Source organism: Jaculus jaculus, chromosome 18 (assembly GCF_020740685.1).
Source record: "Jaculus jaculus isolate mJacJac1 chromosome 18, mJacJac1.mat.Y.cur, whole genome shotgun sequence".
Taxonomy (NCBI): Eukaryota; Metazoa; Chordata; class Mammalia; order Rodentia; family Dipodidae; genus Jaculus; species Jaculus jaculus.
The window spans coordinates 27,379,205-27,398,804 of record NC_059119.1 but is presented as its reverse complement, the minus strand read 5'-3'; positions in this window follow the sequence as shown (position 1 = coordinate 27,398,804).

The following is a 19,600-nucleotide window of genomic DNA, read 5'->3' as shown; positions in this document are numbered from 1 at the left end:
TTATAAGTAATTATCTCATTATCTCAGGCATCGGCACAGTGATGGAAAACTGACTCACACAGCATTTGAATTCACAGAACTTGGGGAAGTAACTTTATTTGGAGACAGGAACTTTACAGAGGTAAGTTATGGTGAAGTCTTTAGACTGGGCCCTAGCTAGGTGTGACTGGCATCCGTAGAAGGGACAGTGGATATATAAATAACCATATGAGAATGGCCCATGGGCAGGACGATGCCATCTGTCAACCATGAAGAGAGGCCTGGGACCAGCCCTGCCAACTCCTTGATTTCAGGCTTTCAGCCTCCAGAGTTTCAAAATGCTTTATTTTTTTTTCCTTCTTTTTATTTTACTTATTGAGAGAGAGAGAGAGAATGGGCATGTCAGGGCCTCCAGCCACTGCACATGAACTCCAGACACATGTGCCACCTTGAGCATCTGGCTTATGTGGCTTCTGGGGAATCAAACCTGCTTCTTTGGCTTTGCAGGCAAGCGCCTTAACCACTGAGCAATCCCTCCAGTCCTCAGAATGCTTTTCTTTTGTGTGAGACCCTCAGCTTGTATTACTTTGTTACAGCAGCCCTTGGTGAGCAGGCAGGCCCAAGGCCTTCCCTCCAGGAGAGCCATCACCCAAATCTACAGATGAGGCATGGGAAGGGTGGGGGAGGCCGACCACTGGCTCTTCGGGATATAGTGGGAATGTAGTGGTAGCCACTCAGCAATCTGCAGGGAATGGATCCTGAGTCTGGCTGAGCATTGCCCACCAAACTCTTAGGTATTTGGGAGGGACACCTAAAAAGCACCCTGAGAGTACGCTTACACGCTCGGTGGAGGACTGAGTGAAGCAGAGAAGCTGGACCAAGTCCTGCAGGTGCCTACGGGATGGCCCCGCCATGCCTCACAGTGGCAGCACTGGTCACGAACAGCTAGCCACTCCTGCTGTGAACTGGTAAAGGATGCTGACCTCTGACCTCTGACCTCCACCGTGACTGTTTTATTGGAGGCCATGGGGGTATGGGGCTCAAGTCTCTGTGGTAGGAACTTAATGTGCCTCCTGAGCACACTCTGAGTTTATTTCTATAAAGAGAACTGCAGGTTATGGCAGACGGTCATATGTTCCTTGCTTTGTGGGCTGCTTGGAAGCTCAGAAACACCTAAGACCCCTTTGTGCACGTGGCCTTGAAGGACTTTCTGAAGTGTGTCATCTTAGCCCGCATTGACTTTTATCTTAACTCACATTGATGTTCATAAGCTATCTCTCATTGCTGCTTATATGAACAGAACATATGAACATTTATAGTTAAACAAGCAATTTAATTAATTCTAACTTCTTAAAAAATTTGTTTTTGGAAGCAGGGCTTCACTCTAGCTCAGATTAACCTGGAACTCATTCTATAGCCCATGTTGGCCTCGAGCACATGCCAATCCCCCCACCTCAGCTTCCCAGCTTTAGGATTGAATACAGCCCAGCTCTGACAACTTTTAAGGACAATTTATTCAATTACTTAAAAAAAAAAATAACACCATGGAAAATAGTATGTTATTTAAATGCAATATTTTATTTTCATTTGCTTATTTCATTTTCCATTTATTTTTAATGACAAGAAAAGGAAAGCCCTGTATAAACTTATTTTTCTGAAAATGTTGCCATTCGCCTTTGAAGGAAAGCAAACGAGAAGCAGTTCCAGCAGCTTCTAAGCCTGGCTGGGTGGGGGATGGGGGAGCGTAGCGCTGTTTCTTAATCTAAACTTCTCTGCTTATCTCTGCTTTATACTTTGGGGTGACTTCTCACTTTGATGACATACACGATTTTCTACCAGTCTCTGAATCTACCACATGGGTGCCCTCAACAACTCTGGACTTGCTACCTGGATACTTAGTCTACACTCAGGGTAACCATGAGTGCAACCCCCCTCGTCACTCATTTCTCTTCTGAACCTCTTCTTCTCTGCTTGGATAGTTTCCCTCTTCAGGAAAGCGCTCAACAGATGCCATGTGCGTTCTCCCTGAGTCTCTCTGCCTATTTGTCTAAGTTCTGTCTCCCACGTGCTTGGCGCTCTGCTCCAGTCTTTTTCTAAAGACCTCAATTTCTCTCAAGTGAACATTATAAACTACACGGTGTTTCCGTATGAGAGCATGTTTCCTATTCCCCACATGTTTAGCCTTCCTTCCTAGACCCTAAACTCCCTTAAGTAAACCCCACAATTTGTGATTTCCCCCTAAATAAATGTAATAATGCATAATTTAGCCTTCTTAAATCCATCTTTATTAATGATAGGACAGAACCCAAAACTTGGGGTTCATTAATCCTGGAGGACTCCTGAATACCAACATCCTGCATCAGGATGATGGGGAGGTGAGCTAGAGCATGCTGTCGTTCAGAAATGACATGGTTGTCACCATTCATAGCTTCACAGGGACTGTCAACACCTGCACAAGACCAACACAATAACTGGGCCCATCGCAATTCTGTCACAGAAGCTGGAGGAGGCCACAAGGCCCCCGACCTTCTGTGAGGAGTTGTAGGAAGGTGGCTGGGAAGGTAAGAGACATTTTCTGCAATGGCAGAGCTGCTGGTAGAATCTCAGTGCTCTGATAAACAACCCTCTACCCATGCCCATGCAGGAAACCCAAATGAAACCCAGGGGATCATGCCTCCACCCAAGAAAAGAAAGAGACATCAAAATAGAAGATGGGCTAGTCGGGAAGAAGAGGGTCGGTGGAAGGGGTGATTGTAATCCTGGGAGTGGATTATGGTCAAAATGCATCACATACACATAAAAAAATTTGTCACGGAATAAAAATTTTTAACTTGTTCAGAGAGAAGATCTCGTGTTACATGCTCTAGCCATGATAAAATTCAATTTTATGGGCTGGAGAGATGGCTTAGTGGTTAAGGTGCACTTGCCTACAAAACCAAAGGACATAGGTTCAGTTCCCCAGGGCCCATGTAAACCAGAGGCACAAGTTGGTGCATGCATCTGGAGATCCTGTGTAGTGACTGAAGGCCCTGACACACCCATTCCCTCTCTCTCTCTCAAATAAAAATATTATATATATATATACACACATACATACATACACATACACACACACACACACACACACACACACACACACACACACACACACATATATATATATATATATATATATATATATATATATATATGGTACAGGAAAAGTCTCAGTCTAGGCCAGGCTAACCTGGAACTGCCTCTGTAGTCTCAGGCTGGCCTCCAGCTCACAGTGATCCTCCTCCTACCTCTGCATCCCATGTGCTAGGATTCAAGGCATGTGCCACCACACCAGGCTTTACATTTTGACTTTGTTTTTAAAAAAGACTCTCTATGGAAACAAATGTTTGGGAATGCCTATGAGGGATTTTAGAGATTAGGTTAAATGAAGTAAGAAGACCCACCTAATGTGGCCAGCACCATCCCGCAGGCTGCATTCTGAGAGGAAGGGAGCTGAGCACCAGCATTCATGACTCTGCATGATGCAGTGTGAGCAGCTTCCTGAGCTCCTGCCCCCCCACACCTTCCTTGCCATGCTGGACTGCACCTTTAAACTGTGAAGAAAAAAAAAAATCTTTCCTTTTTTAAAATAATATATATATATATTTTTTTTTTTTTTTAATATTTTTTTCTCAGACTTTAGCCTTATAATGGGGTTAGCCCCATTTTATCACTTAGGAATATGTTAAGCAATATTTGAAATCTCTTGGACATTTAAACATGAAAAAATTAAGAATTTAACTGGTGCTGACTTCACTCCCCATTGGAGAATCTGCTTCTCTTTTTCAGACGGGAGGGGAGTGGGACCTGAGAAAGTAAACAACTCATCGCATTTCAGCTGGGCCCCAGCTGAAACCACAGGGGAATTACGGAAACGAGCAAGAGTGTTGCTTTCTTAGTGAACCTGATATCAGCACAAGGGTGAAGGAGATAGACACAGAGGACACTTAACACCCACCAAAGCAGAGATCCTGAGGCTCCTAAGAGCCCGTCACTGAAGTAAACTTAAAATGCTCCCAGCACAGCTCAAGGAATTTTGAGGAAGAAAGACTGTTAGAGCCCCAAGTTGTGACATTTTGCACAGACATTGCCTCTCCCCCATAACTGACTGCTGCCCCCACAATGCATGACCCACAATCCCCATGGGGTTGACCAGTATCCCCTATGAGGAAGGCCTCTTCAGAAAAGGCAGAGGGAGGAGGGAATGGATGGTACCAACATGTGTTTTTTACATACTAAATATGTCCATATCTAATAAAAATAAATTAAAAATAAGAGAAATTAACCAATTCTGAAATTTTTAGTTAGGTTTAAAAATCATTTATAATAGTTTTTAATAGAAATGGCTCATAGTTTTTACTTAATTTTTTACAGTATGTTCAGAACTTAGTTGGTACAGAAATAATGAATGCTTTCCAAAGGGAGTCATACTTATAAGAACTAATGAAAGCATGTCAGGCTGAAAAAGCTAAAAGCTTTAGTCACTTGTAACAATTTATTAGTGTCAGTTATTTTAACACAAGTCTAGAGAAGATCATAAGCACAATAAAATTTTGTATAATAGGCCAAATTTTATAAATAGACTGAAATTTTTATCCACTAGAGGAGTAAGTTTTCTAGCAAACACGTGAAGGCTTTTCTCATTGGGGTAACATACAAACAGCATTTGGATAAAATTTAATGGCAGGTTTTAAACCACTCATTTAGTAAACTGCTGAAACATAAAATCCTTATTTTAAGATTTTAAAAAATACTTTATATTTATTTATTTATTTATTTGACAGAGAAAGAGAGAGAATGGGTGCACCAGGGCCTCCGACCACTGCAAACGAACTCCAGATGCTTGTACCCCCTTGTGCATCTGGCTAACATGGGCTCTGGGGAATCAAACCTGGATCCTTTGGCTTTGCAGGCAAACGCCTTAACTGCTAAGCCATCCCTTCAGCCCTTAAGCTATTTTTTAAATAAATATTACCGATGCAGAATTTGGGGGCTTAGGAGGTATATCCCAAGTTTATGAACCCCAATTTTGGGTCCTGTTCTATTTTTAACAAAGAATTGATAAAATAAACTTAATGAACCCCAAAAGGATAAATTATAAGTTAGTAAGTTTATTTAAGGAGAAAGCACAAATTGTGGAGTTTATTTAAGGGAAAGTGGGATCTAGAAAGACTAGAAGAGCCATATGCACAAGAAGTAGGAAACAAACACTCAGTTGAAAAACGCTGCATACGGTTCATTTAAGAATTTTGTTGTTGTTATTTGTCATCTTTCTTTCAATTTAATGCTCACAACCTTTTTTTTCAATGTATCTTAAGATTACAAGTCATTATCATCTCTATTTCCATTTTGGATAACCTATTACCTTAGGGGAAAATATTATTTTACCACACACAATCCTTTCTCACCAAAAAGCATAGAGCCTTTTTAACTTCTTTACCAAAAATAGGGGTCTATTTTTTAACTTGCTGGTGCCTTTATATTATTCTTGTTATTAAAAAACTTTTTTTGGTCAGGCATGGTTGGTGCACTTTAATCCCAGCACTCAGGAGGCAGAGGTAAGAGGATCACCATGAGTTGGAGGCCACCTTGAGACTACATAGTGAGTTCCAGGTCAGTCTGGGCTAGAGTGAGACTCTACCTTGAAAAACAAAACAAAACAAAAAATTAGAGGGCTAGAGAGGTGACATAGCAGTTAAGACATTTGCCTGCAAAGCCAAAGGACCCAAATTTGATTTCTCAGTGCCCACATAATGCCATATGTAAAAGGTGGTGCATGCATTTGGAGTTCATTTGCAGTGGCTGGAGGCCCTGGCGTGCCCATTCTCCTTTCTTTCATCTGCTTCTCTCACTTTAAAATAAATAAATAATAAGATATTTTTAAAAAATTTAAAACACTTTTCAAATGAAAACCCAGGAAGCTGTATCTGAAAAGCAGAAAGCATATATATTGTCTCCTAAACGTCCAACAGTTATAATTACAGGCAAAACAGATCAACAGCCCTGCGTTTTACTAATAACCCAAAATTAACTATTAGTTAAAGACTTAAGCCCTATCATAATAAGCATTTAGAAACTGTCTTTTGAAAAACTTGACTTTTAGCTTGCTGTGGTGGCGCACACCTTTAATCCCAGCACTCGGGAGGCAGAGGTAGGAGGATTGCTGTGAGTTCAAGGCCACCCTGAGACTGCATAGTGAATTCCAGGTCAGCCTGGGCTAGAGCAAGACCCTACTTCAAAAAACAAAGAATAAAAAAGATTTTTCATTTTAGTCTAGAAGAAAACTTAAAAGGCAGGATTAAAGTTTGACATTTTTGTTACCCTTTAAACAGCTATCTATTAGTGTAGTAAGCATGAGCAAGTATTTTCCTTTTTTCAAGCCAAAGTCATAGAGAGAATTTATTGTTTTAAATACATTTCCAGGTGTTTTTAACATCAATGTAACATACACAGATTTTAAAATTTGAGCACTTGAGGGCCATAGACTTTGTTACGTAGTTTTTGACGTAAAAAGACACATAAAGATAAATAAATGATTAATGTAAAAGAGAAGAGACATGACATCTGGCCTGTGGCATCAAAGACATACCAAAGGCTCAGGGAACAGAACAGGTTAAAGGGAAAGGGTCTAGCGTTGTGTTACCTTCACATTGCTGGGACAAAACATCTGCTCAAAAGCAGCGGACGGGAGGAAAGGGTTTACTTTGGCTTATAGTCTTGAGGGAAGCTCCATGATGTCAGGGGAAAGCATGGCATGAGCAGAGGCTGAACACCGCCTCTGCCACAGCAAGTAGCAAGTAGCAGCAGTGAGCCGAGCTCTGGCAAAGGGGAGCTGGCTATGACACCCCAAAGCCCGCCCCCGACACGCCTGCTCCAACAAGGCTCCACCTCCCAAATTGCCACCAGCTGGGGACTTACCATTCAAAACGCATGTGTTTATGGGGGACATCTGATTCAAACCACCAGAGGCTAGATTTAAATTTATGTCGTTGCTCTGTTCATTTCCTCCACAACACTAACCAGTCCTTAATCTATAACCTAGGCTCTCAAAAGTATGACTGCTATGAGAAAATTTACATCTTAAAAGACCAGCTTGATGTGAATCACGTAGGAGTGGTGTGAATTTTATGTGACAATGCTTTTCTTTGCTTGCGGAAAGACTTGGCAGCCAGGGCAAAGTAGGGGGTGGGCAGCATGACTAGGCGGAGTTGCTGGAATATCATCCTTTCCCCCTTGACTTTACCATGGCCTATTTGCCTGCACCTACTGGATGGGCAAAGAGAATGGGAAGCAGAAAAGCCCAGTGGAGTGTAGGTGGGAAAATGGTGAGCACCGTCAAGTTGATGGGGCGGGTGTATGAACTTGACCTGGTGCTACACAGATCAGTCCATGTAGCCACTGCCCATGATGGCTAGTATACATGGACTCGAAGAAACAAACAAAAACTTGCAGAGGTGAAGCCTAGTTTCATCCCAGAGTCCAATGGTTTGTTAGGTCAATCTGGATGGATTTAAAGTTTTCTGTGAGGGAGGAGAAAGCTCAGCATATTAGGTAAGGTAAGCCTGTTGGAAATCCAGCCTGAGGGAAAATTGCAAGCCAAGTCCCGAGCAACATCTATGACTATTAATTTCATATGTTTTACCTAACAACTTCTTCAAAGGAAGAGAGAGAGAGAGAAAACAGAGACAAAACATTGCCCACAGATTTTTAAATTAGACATGCCAAAGAACAGTAATTTTTGCATGGGATAAGTCACAAAAGAAATGTAAAAATGAAGTGAGCTACTTGTGCCATGATGTTTTAGACACAAGATGAACAGAAACAATTAAAATGACTCAAAGTCATTTTAGATGAGTCATCATAAAGTTACAAAAGACTAGTTAGCTAGAATTTCCCTGGGGGGCACCAATATAGTACAAAATTAATATTTTTCATGGTTCCACAAAGTATAAGAGGGACCACAGAATCTTTGTTTTTTTTTTGTTTTGTTTTCTTTCTTTTTTATTATTTATTTACTTATTTTAGAGTGACAGAGAGAGAAAGAGGCAGAGAGAGAAAGAGAGAGAGAGAGAGAATGAGCTAGTCAGAGCTTCCAGCCACTGCAAACGAACTCCAGACATGTGCACCCCCTTGTGCATCTGGCTAACGTGGGTCCTGGGGAAATCAAGCCTCAAACTGGGGTCCTTAGGCTTCACAAGCAAGTGCTTAACCGCTAAGCCACCTCTCCAGCCCCTATTATTATTATTTTAAAAATTTTTGAGATAGGGTCTCAGCTCAGGCTGACCTGGAATTCACTGTGTAGTCTCAGGGTGGCCTCCAACTCACAGGGATCCTCCTACCTCTGCCTCCCCAGTGCTGGAATTAAAGGAGTGCGCCACCATGCTTATCTGTTTCTTTGTTTTCTAAATCGTTCAAGAGGACCTCAATGTCTCAGAAAAGCTCCAGAGATACAGTTCAATCTTCCTGGTCATATGGCAAATGCTCTAACAGTTCAAAAGAATTCCAAATTTGCTCAACAGAGCTTCCAAATTGACAAGGCCTGTCTTCCAAATCACATAGACCCCAGCTGCTTCAACAAAACCCCAGGGGCTCAGGACAGCCTCCAGGTCCAATAGAAGGCAATGCCTTAAGTAGACCAATTGAGAGCAACTTCACGAGGGTGAGACTCCCCTGACAGCCCAAGAGAAAGAGTTCAAACACTCATTTCTCTGCTTGACTGAAGGTAGGTAGAAAGCAACAGATGGCAGCTGAAGTGGAAAGATGAGAAAAGACCCCGGAATAAAGTGATTTCAGACACTTCATGTGACTGTTCAATCTTTCCTCTCCACCTGGGGGTCAACTTACTGCTTGTCACCCAAGATGTGTCTTTGCTCTTAGTCAGGACTTGTCAGAATTGTTGGGGTCAAAGTTTGGGTCCTGGGATAAGAAAGTAGTTCAGTGGCCAACACACTTGCTGTGTAAGCATGAGGGCCTGAGTTTGAATCCCCAGAACCCGTGTAAAAAAAAGATGAGCACAGCGGTCTGTATGTTAGCCTTGTGAAATCAGAGTCAGGAGAACCCTTGGGAATTGCTAGCTCGCTGATCTAACTGACTCAGTGAGCTCTAGGCTTAGTGAGACAATGTCTCACAAAACAAGGTGCAGGGAGATTGAAGAAGACACCTGATATCAACTTCTGGCTTTAACACACTAACACATAGGAACACACATGTGCACACACACACACACACACACCCCAAAACAACAACATCAAAAATCCTGGTCCCTGACTTGATTAACAGTTATCAATAGGCCAATTAATGAGACAAGTAATAGTGAAAAGGAAAAAAAAAAAAGGAAAGAAAAGAAATTTATCCAATGTGATCTTCTTGGGAAGAAGTTTCCAGAACTACACACCATCCTGGGAGGCGGGTTCCTTTCTCTTTCCCAACATGGAATTCCCTAGGGAAGTTGTAATTGCTTGGAGTCCATTGTCTCAACAGTCTACTAGCCAAAGGGCGAGGCACAAGTGTTTCTTTAGAACATATTCTGATCTTGCCAGGATGGTTGCAGTATGAGGGTGACCAATATAAGTAGAAAGAAGTCAAAATATACTCAATTGTATAAGGTTTAAGGGAAATAAGTTTAAAACCTAAAGGCACAGAATAATTGAAGTCAAAGGATAAAATAAGATACAATAGGGAAATAATAGCCTGAAAAATTTCTAAACTTGAATATTGTGCTCACACACACACATTAGATATAAATGGATGTCTCCCAGTAGACTCTAGAGCTTATTAAAGCTTACCCTTTAGATTTCCAGCCACATCACTGTGGGCAGATCCTGGGGTCCAGCCCTCGGGTGTTACTGATCCAGCCTAAGGCATGCGGAGGGTGATCCGAGTTCTGCTGGGTTTCTGGAGAGCGCTGGCTTATGGTGCTGGGCGTGGTCTTTCTCTCTGCAGGGACTGTGAAAGGGGGCCAGCTTCTCCCACCATTGTGGAACTTCCCCTGGATCCGAAAGCTTCAAATAAATCCTTCCTCCTATAAACTGTATGTGGTTTGGAAGTCCAGCCCAGCGACCTGACGCTATCTTCTACAATGTGAATGTATATATACACACATATATAAATAGATACATATATGGTGTATATGTATGTGTGTGTATGTGTGATGTGTGTATGTGTGTGTGTGTATATATATATATATATGACGTATGTATATGTGCATATATGCAATGTATGTATGTCTAATATATATCATTTATGTACATTTATGTACACATACAATACATACATATACATATTCATACATATACATACAAATACAAGGGCCAGTGCTCTCAAGCTCATCTGTGGGATACTGACATGAGGTTGGAAGACAGGGAGGACCAGGACAAAGGCAGCAGTCAGCACACGGGAACAGTGGAGTCAGGGAGTTCTCTCGCTCCTTCAGCAGTGCCTCACTTCTGCCTCTGCAAAGTGACCAGCGTCACCATCACTGTCATCCCTAAGGGGATCAATCTGATTCCTACCAGATAATTACTTCTGCTCCAGGGTGCCTCCTCCCGCACGTGGATAATTATCCTTATCCGTGGTGTAGTCTGTCCCAGGAGGCTTTTGCAGTTCCAGGAATCCAAGTGACTACAGGATTAGGACAGTGGCCTGTCTCTGTGTCATCAGCTGTGAAGGAGAATGAGATAGGCCAGGTAGACAGCCACCCCTTGCGTGCTTAGCATGCCCAGGCAAAATGAAGCAGGAATCTGACCCAAAGCAAAGGAGACTGACTTATTATTAAAAACTAGAACTGGGTGTGGTGCCGCACACCTTTAATCCCAGGACTCAGAAGGCAGAGGTAGGAGGATCACTGTGAGTTCAAGGCTAGCCTGGGACTACAGAGTCTGTTCTGGGACAGCCTGGGCTCGAGTGAAGCCCTACCTTTGTAAAACAAACAAACGGAAAAAGAAGAGCGTCTTATACAAGTCTTATTAAACCATGCTAAGCTTGTCTCCTGTGGTATGGGTATTCGGGGACGCCACTATAAGTGACAAATATAAAAGCTGGGAAGCATGAACACTAGTTCCAGGGAAAAAGTGACAGACACTGTCGTCACTCAAACCTCATAAAAACCGACATCCAGAGTCTACAGAGAAAGTAACACTAAATCAGATGTCTATCTTGCCTACCAAGTCTCAGGGAGCATTGTGGAAGAGGGGGCAGAAAGACTGTAAGAGCCGCAGGGTGCCTGGGAATAGCCTGAGACACCATGTTTCATTTCCCCTATCTATGCAGAGACTCGCTGAAGCCTCTTGGTCCCCACAATTGATGCAGGATTTGGGGGCTCAAGAGGGTTCCACCAAATTTATAAACTTCAAGTTTGGGTTCTGTCCTACGAATTGATAAAGATGGACTCAAAAAGGATAAATTACGGCTTACTGACTTTATTTAGGGAGAAATCGCAAATGTGGCGTTTAAGGGAGAAGTCACAAATTGCGGGGTTTGTTTGAGGGAGATTGGGATCCAGGAAGGAAACTGAACAGAGTCATAAACACGTGGGAAGTAGGAAACAAGGTCTCATGTGGAAACACTGCGTAGTTTATAAGGTTTATTTAAGAGAATTGAGGGGTTTTTTTTGGAAAAAGTAGAGCAGAGCTGCAAGCACATGGAGGGAAGTTAAACTGAGGCTTTCAAGGAAAGTCTGAGGTGGCGCCGCAGGCATGTGGAAGATAGAGCTCAGGTGTCTGTGTAGGGAGATTCAGAAAGAACACCCATGCATCTGCCGTGCGCTCTCCTGTGGAGGAGAGCTAAGAGGGCAAATGGTGAGGCTCAAGGAAGAATGAGGGAGGAAATATCAAAGCAGAGACCAGAAATCCAGCGGAGAAAGGAAGAAAGTTCCACTCACGGTTACACCAAGTTTAAAAAATTACACATGGAGCAGAACTAGAGTCAGTGAAAGCACCCGCGTTTAGATGCGTGTGTAAGGGAAATATGCACGTGGTAGACTAGGAGGCCAGAGGAAACTGAGGCATGTAATCAAAGTGAGAAGTTACCCCAAGCTACAAAGCAGAAGCAGAGGCAAGCAGAAGTGCTCCCTAGACCAAGAAATCATGTTATGCTCTCCCCACAACTACTACCTGGCCAGGCTGGGTGAGGGAAAGCAGAACCCAGCACAGCCAGAAAAGCAGAGAGGAGGGCACTGGAGCAGGGGTAAGCTTGTGACAGGTATAGGCAAGGGGAAGACCCTATTGATTTGTAGATGTGGAAGGGGAATCCCAGAGCCAGCCCACCAGGGCCAGCCCATTTGGGCCATTAGTCTGGGTAGCACACTAGACCGTGGGCAGCATGGAATGCTATAGATCAGTCTCCACCAGACATGAGTTCCATTCCTGCCAAGAGCTCTGTTCTTGCGTCAGTCAGTGCCAGGTGGCATGTGGGTGGCATCTCCTGGTTCTCTCTGGGCCTCGATCTTTAATTGAAACGGCCTAAAAGGAGCTAGCTTTCTCCTATCCTCCTTAAAATGAATACCAATAACCCCACCAAAAACCCTCAGTCTAATTGGGGCACGGGAGAGGGATTCTATGTGTGCAACCTTTTTATAAAAATAAATCAAAATAATTTTTAAAAGCTGGGAAAATGCAAGCTAGAGGAAGATATTGAAAACTCCTATGACAAAAATATCATGTTAATGCAGTTTTATTCTGTCCCAAGAAATGGCTGTATAGTCTATCAAGGAAAACAATGAAGACTTCTATAAGTGAGTGATTGACTACATTTTATCTGCTATTTTAGAAAATCAGTTGGCAAAATGCTGGGAGCATCATTTCAAAACTTTAGAGTCAGGTTTCTATGCCACTTGGCTTAATTTGGTGATTTTACAGACATGAAAACCATCTCTCCTTAACCTCAATCAGTATCTGCTGAGACCCTTAGATCCATCATGAAATAGATCTTTCTATTTCTACACTTCAAAAAGTATGAGTTGTAGCCATTAGTAGGAATGTCAAATCCCTGTGGTGGGCCCTGACCAGTGGCATTTTGCTATTGCATGCACATGCATGTGTACTTGTTCATATTGTGTGGCTGCCTGTGTGTGTAGGTGTGTATGTGTGCCCATGTATGTAGGTGTGTATGTATGGTGTGCATGTGGATGCCAGAAGTCAACATCAGTGTCCCCCTCAATTATCTTCCTTTTTAGCTTTTGAGACAAGGTCATCTAGAGCTGACCAATTTGGCTAGAAAAGCTAGCCAGCAAGGCCCAGGGTTCCTCCTGTCTGTCCAGCACTGGGATTCCAGGGATATGCCACCACACCTTGATTTTGCTTGAGCGCTGCAGATTCAAACTCAGATCCTCATGCTTGTAGGGCAAACTCTACCCACCAAGCCATCTCCTCAACCCCATCAAAGGCATTTTTTTTATTGACAACTTCCATGATTGTAAACAATATCCCATGGTAATTCCCTCCCTCCCCCCATTTGCCCCTTTGAAATTCCACTCTCCATCATATCCCCTCCCCTTCTCAATCAGTCTCTCTTTTATTTTGATGTCCTGATCTTTTCCTCCTATTAAGATGGTCTTCATAGGTAGTGTCAGGCATTGTGAGGTCATGGATATCCAGGACATTTTGTGTCTGGAGGAGCACGTTGTAAGGAGTCCTACCCTTCCTTTGGCTCTTACATTCTTTCTGCCACCTCTTCTACAATGGACCCTGAGCCTTGGAAGTTGTGATAGAGATATTGCAGTACTGAACCCTCCTCTGTCACTTTTCAGCACCATAGTGCCTTCCCACCAGAGACAATTTTAAGAAAATAAAATTTTATCAAAGATCAAATGCTGTCATACATGGGAATTTAAGTACTTGTTTTTGGTTTATTTGTTTGTTTGTTTATTTATTTATTTTTGGTCTCTAGCCCAGACCAGCCTCAAACTTATAGCAATCATCTTACCTCAGCCTCTCAAGTGCTGGGTTAAGTACTTTTTTTAAAAAAAAAATGTTATTTTTATTTATTTACTTGAGAGACAGAAAGAGGGAGAGAGAGAATGGACATTCCAGGGCCTCCAGCCTCTGCAAACGAATTTCAGACTCATGTGCCACCTTGTGTGGGCTTACGTGGGTCCTGAGGAATCAAACCTGGGTCCTTTGGCTTTGTAGGCCCACCTTTTTTTTTTTTTTTTTTTTTTTTTTTACTTAAATGTGTTCACTTACCTTTATGTACCAGGTTTTGACATTGTTGTGACTGTGCTCCTTCAAATTCGTACACAGAACCTTGAATCCAGTGTTTTGGGCAACATGGCTTTGAAAGAGGTGACTGAGTTCAGATTATATCACTAGGTGTGATGGTTGATTTTGGTTGTCAACTCAGCTACTTTGGCAATGGACGCCTCTAGGTGTGTCTGTGGAAGTGTTACTAGACATGATTGGCTTAGGTGTGGGGCAGTCAGGAAACTGAGATTGGGAAGGACCTGCCCTGAATGGGAACAGCACTAAGAGGCTGGCCTGGGGAAAGAAAGACGGGGAGCAGGGAGAAGTGCCCCTGCCCACACTTCTGCCTCTTCTTCAGTGGATTTCCTGCTGCTCTGCTGCCACTCTTACCCATGGACACCAGACTCCAGGCTCCTCAGACTTGCATCAGTTCCTCTCCTGGGAGCTTCTAGATCTTCAGCCTTGCACGGGGGCTACATTAACCATGGACCTCCTTCCTCCTGACACTGCCCGCTTCTTGGAGCAGTGACTGCACACAGTGCCTGCATACAGCTACTTTTGGGACTCTCCGGGCCCCTGATCAAATAAAATCCTCTCTTATATGTGTTCTTTTGGCTCTGTACTTCTGGAGAACATGACTAATGCACGACGGTAGACCCTTGTCTAATATGACTAACGTCCTTATAAAAGCGATTAGAACACAGCCACACACAGAGGGAAGACTGGAGACATAGGGGAAGAGGCCATCCACAAGCCAAGAAATGGGCCTCAGAAGGAGCTGGCCCTGCTGACACCTTGATCTCAGGCTTCTGGTTTCCAAAGCTAAGAGAAAGTAAATTTATGTTGTTTCAGCACTCTGTGGGTGGCATTTTGTCATGGCAGCCTGTGATGGTTTGAGTGTAAATGGTGCCATAGCCTCCGGTATTTTTGATTAGAGTTCCTACCTCATCTCCAGTGGGTAGAGGCCTGCTGGAGGACGTGTATCTCGGGAAGCAGGTCTTGAGTACAGCCTTAAGGTGTGTTAGGAGACAGGTCCTGCTCCCTGGTACTGGCTGCTGTCTCTCTGTTGCAGATGTATGAAGAAGTGAGCCTGCTTCTCCCACCACGGTGAAGCTTCCCCTCGAAACTAGGTGCCTGTCATCAACCCTTTCCTCCAATGAGCTGCTTCCGGTTGGGTGTTTGTCCCGGCAAAGAGAAGGTAACTACAACAAAGCCGTAGAAAACTCACACAGACACAGTGTAATTCTCCCAGGATAGAATCAGTCAATCTAGTTAGATAGTCATTGGTCCAGATTGTATCAAGGCCCTTTCAAACCTTAAATCTCTACAGAAGTTGAAAGGATCAAGTCTTCTTCTTTTTTAAAAGATATTTTTATTTATTTATTTGACACAGAGAAATAGAGGCAGATAGAGAGAGAGAGAGAATGGGCACATCAGGGCTTCCAGCCACTGCAAACAGACTCCAGATGCGTGCGCCCCCTTGTGCTTCTGACTAACATGGGTCCTGGGGAAACTGAGCCTCGAACCAGGGTCCTTAGGCTTCACAGGCAAGCATTTAACTGCTAAGCCATCTCTTCAGCCCTCAAGTCTTGTTCTTTAGTTTGGATGACCCTTGGGGTCTTCACATATCCCCATGAGTGTGTCCAAGGCAACACTCGCCCATGGTAGACCTCTGAGTAGTATTAGACTCGACTCATCAAAATGGCAGAACACGAGACATGTGGAAGCTGGTGCTGGGAGCCCAGAGACCAGACAGCACATTACAGCAGAGGATGAAGACAGAGCTGGCTGTTGAAATGTCCAGGGCCTGGTCTCCTTAACACTGAGTCCCTTGTGTGTTGAGATAACACGAGTGTGGCAGTGTGTGCCCTTGGATCTTGCTCCAACCTTTCCATCAGTCAGCCCCTGAGGCCATCCCAACATAAATGAGGGTGAGTCTCGCCACCATGAAACAGGCCCTACTTCTGGCTGAGGCAACAGCACGCTTGCCACAAAATGTGCCAAAGGCTGTCCCCAGAGCACCATTTAGTGACGACCTCACTTTGGCAGGTCTGTTTGAATATCCAAGAGTCTCATGCGAACAGTCATTGTGTAACCTCCAAGGCCTGCTGCTAAAGACTTTTCTGTCTCCAAAAATAATCTCCAAATGATGGTTAACTTAACCCTGGCATAATTCATCCCCTACAAGTAAGTAAAAGGGAGCCTAATGCCCGGCCCCTGGCACAGCCACGGCAGGCTTGGAAGGGGAAGTAGCCATGACTTCAGTCCTTGGCAGAGGTCTATAGACTGGATGGAGAGTCAGGCAAGAGTCAGGAACACTGGACATAGCATGCCTGGCATGGGCATTTCCTTCTGGCTAGTGCCAGGTGACAATGAGACTCTTCCATTCAACACAGAACTGTGGGGGTCTGTCACTTGAACTTGCTACACCATCCTCCTGGTTGTCATCAGGATGTCACTTTTCAACGAATTTAGTGAGTACATGAAGATTAGGTTGTGGGTTGTTGTCCAGACCATGAATGTTGATCCTTGTGAGAGTTACGCCTCTCTTGTCCCCACTTGGTCTTAGCGTTGGCTCAAGGGAAACCAAAGGCCCTTGAGCATGGTTCCACCACAGAAGTGACTTCATTTTAAGCTGATTTCTCTAGCTGGATTCTCCTGATCAAAGAAGAATGCTATGCACCTCTGGGAACAGGCTGTCTTTCCATGGTCCTCCCATTCATAAAAGGAGGGGATGAAGGATGGAGTCTACGATGAAATGAGAACTGGCTATTCACCATCTTCTTTGTCTAATTGGTCTTTATAACAATGCAAGTTTCAGGAAAGCACACAATCCTCCTCCTACTGGGTAGAGAAACAGGCTGAATCTAGGAGGTCAAACCACTCACCTGAGGTTACCAATTTGTGAAGGAGATTCAAGCACAGCTGATTAGTCAAGGACCTACCTTGTCTCCAGTAGGAGACTGGTCATCTCTATCTGCAGCAGAGAGACAGCAGCCAGTACCAGCAAGCTGGAGCTGACTCTGAACAGACTTCAGGTTTGGACTCAAAATCTGTCCCCAGGGACATAACCTTCTGCAGCTGGGCTCCATCTATTGGAGACTACGTAGGTGGTTCAATATGGTCAGGGTCTATGAACTTTATATCTTCTCTCGTGCTAAAGCAAGACAAGTATTAGAATCAGTCTTTGACAAAGAAGTAGTCATGTGAAGGGACCCCCCCCCCAAGCATGACTTCAAAGATGCCACGAAAGCTTCACAGCCCTTACCAAAGCAGTCAGTGTGATCTCAGTGGCAGGCCCTGGCGAAAGTCCATGGTCAATGCCAGGTTCACACAGACCTGAACTGTGGTGAGTTCAGACCTTTGAAAAGTGGATCTTCTCTAAAATTTTGATGAGATTGTCCCACTATGGAGGCAGAGTCCTATGCTGGAAAACTCAGGGCATCAGACCAAGGCAGAGCCTCATCACTTAATTGCCAGTTGCTCCATCTAGTAAGTGAAAACGACACCCTCTATCTCCTGCCACTTTTGAGAGGATTCCATCGTGCCCTGGGAAAAGCCCCTTTGGTTATCCCACCCCTGGAGAAGGCATGTATGCACCAAGCTACTCCTTCCTAACATTCGGAGGTGTTGAAATCACATGGAAAACGTAGGTTTCACCACAGAGCTTTCCTTGTTTGAATGAACTGAATCTTTATTTTTCTTTTACAAGCAAAGAACTTTTTTTGTTCATTAATTTGTGCCAGTATGTTTAATAATTTCTGCCATGTTCTTATTTCACTTAATTTTCTTGATTCCCAAGTACGTTTCAGGATTTGTTTTTGTGAAGGGTCTTGGAGAAAGAAAGAAAATAGTAAGAAGTAAGTTTTGGGTGTGTGTGTGTATGTGTGTGTGCTGGGTTTATTTATGCATGTTCACATGTATGGGTGCATGTGAGGTCAGAGGTCAATGCTAAGTATCTTCCTTAATTGCTTGCCATCTTATTTTTATTTATTTATTTTTTGGTCTTTTGAGGTAGGTTGTCACTCCAGCCCAAATGTTGTCTCAGGGTGGCCTCAAACTCATGGCAATCCTCCTACCTCTGCCTCCCGAGTGCTGGGATTAAAGGCGTGTACGCCACCACACCCCACCATCTTTTTTTTTTTTTTTTTGAGACACTGTCCTTTGCTGAATTTCAAGCCCATCATGTTCAAAACTAAGCAATTATCTCTCCCCACATTAAGGAAAAACAATACAATGCCCACTAAGAAAACTAGCATGGGGCTGGAAGAATGGCTTAGTGGTTAAGATGTTTGCCAGCAAAGCCAAAGGACTGAGGTTTGATTTCCCAGGACACACGTTAGCCAGATGCACGAGGGGGCGAAGTGTCTGAGGTTCATTTACAGTGGCTGGAGGCCCTGTAGCGCCCATTCTCTCTCTTTCTCTCTCCCCCAACCCACCTTTCTCTGTCAAATAAATAAATAAATATTTTTTATTAAAAAAAAGAATACTAGCATGGCACACAAACAAAATTACTGTAACTGTATGAAATTAGTGCATATGTTAAAAACAGCCATAGTTTAGTCTGGAACTCATATGATATCACACAGCTGAATGTGGGTGGGGGTTGTGAAAATTTTGGCAACAGTAAGAAGCTTCTAGATGGGGCTGGAGAAATAAGTGGCTTAGCAGTTAAAGCGCTTGCCTGTGAAGTTTAAGGAACCGTGTTTGACTCTTCTGATCCCACTTAAGCCAGATGCACAAAACTGAGGCAAGTGCCAGGTGGCACATGCCCACGAGGTGGCACAAGCATCTGGAGTTTGATTGCCATGGCTGAGGCTCTGATGTGCCAATTTTCTCTGTCTCTTTCTGTCTGTCTCTCTCTCTCTCGCTCGCTCACACTCTATAAAAAAAAAAAATTCTAAATGTACAACAACTAGAAATTAATTCAAGATCAAGCCCGTGATGAATCCAGAGTGTTTCCACTAGCATTCACCTGTGTAGTATCAGGCAACGGCACGGAAGCTCCGGTTCTGAGCGCACAGTACAGTTGTCTAATATTCAACCAAGATCTAACTCTTTATGTAAAAGTGAACAAGCACATTAATCTCATTGGCATGCAAATTTACTTTTTTTCTTTAATGACTGATAACATTTTATGTATACTAGAGAACTGTTTAATAGCAGAATCTGTGGGGTACCTGAGTAAGAGAGAGCCAAGGTGAGTGTGCCCATGAAGAGACACATGGGTGGGCACTTGTGGTAGTTTGAATGTGAATGCATGTCCCCTATAGCCTGAGATATCTTTTTTTTTTTTTAGGGAGAGAGAGAATTGGTCTGCCAGGGCCTCAGCCACTGTAGTTGAACTCCAGACTCTTGCGCCACCTAGTGGGCATGTGCAATCTTGTGTTTGCCTCATCTTTGTGCAT